The sequence below is a fragment of the Tasmannia lanceolata genome, unplaced genomic scaffold, assembly GCF_043159265.1.
Source record: "Tasmannia lanceolata isolate RefF3 unplaced genomic scaffold, GAP_Taslan_0.1 ptg000044l, whole genome shotgun sequence".
Classification (NCBI taxonomy): Eukaryota; Viridiplantae; Streptophyta; class Magnoliopsida; order Canellales; family Winteraceae; genus Tasmannia; species Tasmannia lanceolata.
Window position 1 is genome coordinate 17,690,712 of NW_027518721.1, and position 6,218 is coordinate 17,696,929.

Consider the following 6,218-nt stretch of genomic DNA (forward strand, 5'->3'; position numbering starts at 1 on the left):
TGAGGAGATGGTCTATTCAGGCAATGTATCAAGTAGAGGGTACGATATCTACAAGACCACAAGTAGGTAGTAGCGTGAATCCGTTTCAGAGGTGGTGCCTAATCTCAAGATGGTAACAACTGGTTGATGGACCCGGAAGAGATGACAACATTTTCAACAGGATGACTGAATTTTGTGATCGTCTTTTCGCTGAAGAAGAACAAAAGCAGAAAGAAAAGCAAGTTACATTGGATGGTAGTGAGTTACCAATCGTTGGTAGCGAAGTATATTCAAACATTGCCGTGAGTCAAATACCTGAAATAACAATTCGAGACCCACCCGTTGCGAAGACCAAGGGACGTCCAAAGAATCCAACACGCTTGAAATCTGGCATAGAGACATCTGTATCCCAACCAAAGAAACGAACGTGCAAATTATGTGGCGAAAAAGGACATTATAAGTCCATATGTAAAAAGAAAGGCGAGGTTTGTTTTCTTCCCTATTTATTCATTTGTATGTGTATATGGAATGATATTTTTTAATGTTTATATATTGATTCTGTTATGGTTAATGCTAATAGAAGTTGCCTAAAAGAAAGCGGCAAGAGGAATGTGACGTAGAGGAAGAGAAAGAGGCATAGGAGGAGTATGTTTATATATTTGAACCACTTTTAGTTTGTTACTTTCATACAGAGGAAGCAGAATATGATAGTGTAATTAGTATCATGAACTTCTGCACTAGTTTTGTGGTCTGTTACTATTCCATGTCTTTTTTTCTTTAAGAGGATTTGCATGTTCCAGAAGTTTTTATTGAGGCAGTAATATATGTATTTTTACTTCAAGGGATTTGTACGTAGATGACAAGTTTGTAACTGTCAAACTCTTCTGTTGCAGGTCATTATGTGACTGTCGAACTGTTGAGGTCATTGCACCCATTGCAGCCACAGTTGAGGATATCATGCTAGTGTAAGCATTTTCTATTTATGAATATATATTTCTATCATATTGTCAACTTAAATTATTTTGTGTAGCATTTTTGTAGTTATAATTATGAAACTAGCATTTTTGTAGTTATAATATCAGTTTACTAAGCTAGCTCGAGGTTGACTACGAAACCCCACCTACAGAAAAGTGAAAGTGCACCCATTTTAGAAAAAGACAAACAGAAGTGGGTGTAGATGCAGGAAAACGTGGGGTTGAAATATTTTGCGAGAAAAAGTAAAAATTCTCGAGAACTTCCCATAATATGGACACGAGATATTGACGTACTCGTACCAAGTAAAGCGGCGAAAGGGAGATGATATTTTCACCCCTCTGTAGTACGCATTCGCCCCCTGTTAACTTGATTTTGACGTAAAAAAACATTAAAAGGGGGGCGAATGCGTAATGTAGAGGGGTGAAAATATCATATCCCTAAAAGGGAAAATGACGCTAAGGCTCTTTTTAGGATGACTCGATCCTAAATACAGGTTTTGGGGAAAATAAATTAATTACCAGCTTGGAAACATGTCGGAGAATTAAAAGTTCTTGTTCTTGTGTTTTTTCATTTTTTTATTTTTGTTGAACCTGAAATCCAGATGGCATGTAAAATTGTGCATAAGAAAGGAAGTTTACTGTTTGACAGCTTTTTGGCTCTTTTTTACTATTTGACTCTTTGACTGGATGATATATCTTATCAATTTATAGTTTCACGTGTCACGAGAAATCAGAACTTGTTACTAGGGGTGTAAATGGATATTCGGAAATTCGATTACCGTCCGCATCCGAATCCGTTTAAAGCGAATATTATCCGAATCCGTTTCAAGCGGATATTATCCGAATCCGTTTATGAGATATCCGGCTCTTAGCGGATGCAAATCTGGTAAATGGTATATCCGATCTGTTTAACATCCGAATCCGAGAAGTAAATCTTTTTTATTTATTATTAATAATATCATTAATATTTATTTTTATTAATGATACGCTATCTTTTGTTTCTATAAGAAAAGTGAATATTCTTTTTAGAAAAAAAATATAAAAACAAAAATAGCCCAAACCCATTCCATCATATACAAAAAAAAAAAGGAAAAACCCAAAGACCACTACCAACACTATCATCCATCCCCATCCCCATCGCCTCCCTCTCTCTCTCTGCCTTTGTTTTAAAAGGAAGAAGAGGATCTCATATATTTTAGGGTTTGAGAGTTAATTTTGTGAAGAGAATGTAGAGGTCTAGTTTTAAGGTTTGAAAAATTCATTCGAGTAAGTAGGAGAAAAAAGATAAAGTGCTGCAATAAAATCTTCGAATTTACCGGATAAACGGATACGGATAATATCCGAATTCGAACAATATCCGACGGATACGAATTCGGTAATAGATATTAAATATTCGTCGAATCCGAATCTGAATCCGAATTCGGATAGTGTATACTATAATCGAATTCGGATATAGCCATATCCGCTCCGAATTCGATCCGTTTACACCCCTACTTGTTACTGGGTTTATACGAGTCTTCGTCTCCAGATCTCTTCTACTTGTGTAGCATTTTTGTAGTTTTAATTATGAAACTTAAAAATACACCCCAAATCCATTTGGAAGTCCATTTCGAAGAAAATAATGAGGAAGAAAATGATTCTGCAATGTGAAGAGAGTTTGAAGGCAAAATTATCAATAGGACCCATGCTTTTCAAAAATTACCAACGGGGGACAAAAGAGGTCTTGTCAGTAAAAGCTGGACGAAAATACCCTTTGGCATATAGAACACGTTTTGACTTTGGAAGGGGGTTTTCAAGTCTCTACGATTGGGGTTATCAGGTATCAAAATGGGGTTACCAATTTCAGAATGGGCTTATCAAGTCCCTGAAAATTGGCCGAGGGTACTAGAGTTTTGGAATGGGGTTTTCAAGTATTTGGGATTGGGGTTATCCAGTATCAAAATGGGGTTACCAATTTACGAATGGGCTTATCAAGTCCCTTAAAATTGCCCAAGGGTACTGGAGTTTTGGAAGGGGGTTTTCAAGTCTCTGGGGTTGGGGTTATCCAGTATCAAAATCTAAAATTTGGGAATTTCTCATTTAGAGGTAAGCACTTTTAATTTTTTTTTAATTTACCGGTTCTTGCTAAATACATGTCCATGCAGACATTTCTTCGAGTGTATTGGGTACATATATGCACATGTGTTCTTATTTATATCGTTTTTTTTTGGATTTTTCTTATGAAGGTTTTTAGGTTTTAAAAGGAAGTTTGAATTTACGGATGGTTGACAGTTTCAACACTTTCCATTCATGAAGGACGTCATACAGTCTAAAAGACCATTTTGCCCCTCCAAGTTCTTCTTTATTTTTTTTTTGTTTTTTCATCTCTTGCCACCGAAATCGAAATTTGCCGAAATTTGGAATTTCGCGAAATACCAAATTTCGGAATTTCGTTAATTTCGTCCGAAATTTCGAGAAAATGTATATATATATATATATATATATATATATATATATATATATATAGAGAGAGAGAGAGAGAGAGAGAGAGAGAGAGAGGAAATTATTGGTGAGCTTAAGCGCCCCAATCACATGGGTCCCACATTTTCTGTGGTGATCCAAACCATTCATTTGCAAGGCCCTATCATAGATAGGGTGTGTAACAAAAATCAGCTCCATAGGATCATCCTAACCCCTCCATTTGTGGAGGACAAAAATGGGCAGATTTGTGGACAAATAATGTCTGTCCATTTTGACCTCCACAAATGGATGGGTTAGGATGATCCTATGGAGCTGATTTTTGGTACACACCCCATCTACGTAAGGGCCTTTCAAATGAATGGTTTGGATCATCCTAACAAAGTAGGCCCTAATGTGATTGGGGCGCTTAAGCTCACCATAAGTTTGGTGAGCTTAAGCGCCCCAATCACATGGGTCCCACATTTTCTGTGGTGATCCAAACCATTCATTTGCAAGGCCCTACCATAGATAGGGTGTGTACCAAAAATCAGCTCCATAGGATCATCCTAACCCCTCTATTTGTAGAGAACAAAAATGGGCAGATTTGTGGACAAATATTGTCTGTCCATTTTGACCTCCACAAATGGATGGGTTAGGATGATCCTATAGAGCTGATTTTTGGTACACATAAGTGGTGAGCTTAAGCGCCTCAATCACATGGGTCCCACATTTTCTGTGGTGATCCAAACCATTCATTTGCAAGGCCCTATCATAGATAGGGTGTGTACCAAAAATCAGCTCCATAGGATCATCCTAACCCATCCATTTGTGGAGGAAAAAAATGGGCAGATTTGTAGACAAATAATGTCTGTCCATTTTGAAGTAGGTGGTGAATGGATGCCAGCTTCTTTAAATGAGAGTAGAAGTGGGGACTGCATATTGTCATCTTTGGTTGAGATTATAAGAAGTTGGGGACCGTATGCTTTAAGATTAGAGGTTCTTTGTTTATTTTTCAAGCTTACTTTCTCAATTTTTATAGTCACATCATGTGCACTCATTGTTCTAAAATGAATATGGAGATAAATATTAGCATTGCCGCATACTCTCTCTCTTTTTCCACTCTTTTTCCAAACACATCTATTTTTACATATACTTGACTATAAGGGGTTAAACCACATAAAAACGTCTAACAATGAATGCTCTAGATCTTTGAAGGAGGTAGACACCATGAACATCTATTTTGTTTGAAAAAAAAAAATCACTTTGGCTTACTTTGTTCGAAGATCCAAACCATTCATTCGTTGCGACCCAATGTTAATAGGCCTTGCCCAAAAAAAAAAAAAACATTTCCCTAAGATGATCCTAACTCTACGATTAGTGGAGATTCATATATGGTGTCGTCGTATTAGACCAGAGGGTTAGGATGATTGAGTTGATTTTTGGAGCACAAACTATTTACGTTGAAAAGTGAATAAGACAAAATCTGTTGAAAACTGAGCCTGTGCGGCTGTTTTCTCATGGAACAACCGACCTGCGAAATGTCTTCTACAATAGTCCTTAGCAAATCCCTCATAAATTCTATTCTATATAATTTCTTTGCCAAAAGAGAACTGATAATTTCGCCCTTTTCGTCCCCAGTCCAGCCCCTCTAGTGTATTTATGATTCTCTTTTTACACCACAAGGGGGTGGACCGGGGAAGAAAGGATGGAAAATTTATCATTTTCCCCAAAAGTGAAAATTTATCATTTTCCCCAAAAGTGAAAATTTATCATTAATAGTCATGGATAATTATGAGGATGATATCCTTCCGAATGGGATTAGAGAATTCCTACTATTCTCTTTCTTTCTCTCAATTGAAGAAATAATTGGAAAATAAAACAGCAAGTACAAAAATGAGTAATAACCCCCGGTAGAGGCTGGTACGATTCAATTCAACATTTTGTTCGTTCGGGTTTGATTGTGTCGTAGATCTATAATTCAGATTAGTTTCCTGAACCAGAATTGGGGAGGGGGTGGGAGGGGAGTGTCGGTATTGGAAATGTCCCTAGTTTCCCGTGGCAATCCATATTGGCTTGGCATAACATAACAACACACTGATGCCATTTTTTGGCCCCGCTTTAGCCTATTAGTCATGTCTCACTGTGGGTCTCACTACCATACCAAACCCTCCCTCCAGTCGCCTCGTTCCCTTGCTTTTCCATTGCTTTGATCCTCTATCTCTGAAACCATCCTTAATTAAGTGGAGAATTCCTTAAAGATGATATACCACTGCTGAAGAACACCCTTTTCACTCAATAACATGCAGATGTTTGGGCGGAGTACCAACCAACGATGCGGGGTAAAGGCAATAGGGGAGCGATGCTCAACATAGTCGGATCCACTCCAGCGTCTAGAAATTGGTTAATCGGTAAAGATACATGTACTTGGTGTCCCGCCCAAGATAGAGACCTAAGTCCTAGTAACCCCGCTAAGTGGTGATTCAACATAGATTCTACATCTTGGAACCAAGCCAATTTTGAAGCAGCTTTGTGATAATGGAACCAACTAGCAAAAAGCATTAAGCCTGCAAAGACCAATGCGCCAATTGCGGTGCAATAGAGTTGTACGAAGCAGAAGCGAGAATGTCGGGTTGAGTAATGCAAACATTGGTGAGAATCCAATGCCCCGAAAACCTAAGGGTTCCTCCGCAATGTTCGTCCATGGAGGGTGAGTCAGGGCCTAAGATCAGGACGTGGGAGGAATCGTCCATAGATGATTGAACCATTGTATGCCCTGAGAATGATATGAGGTGTTCGGAAATGGTTGAAGTAGTTGAATAGGAGGAT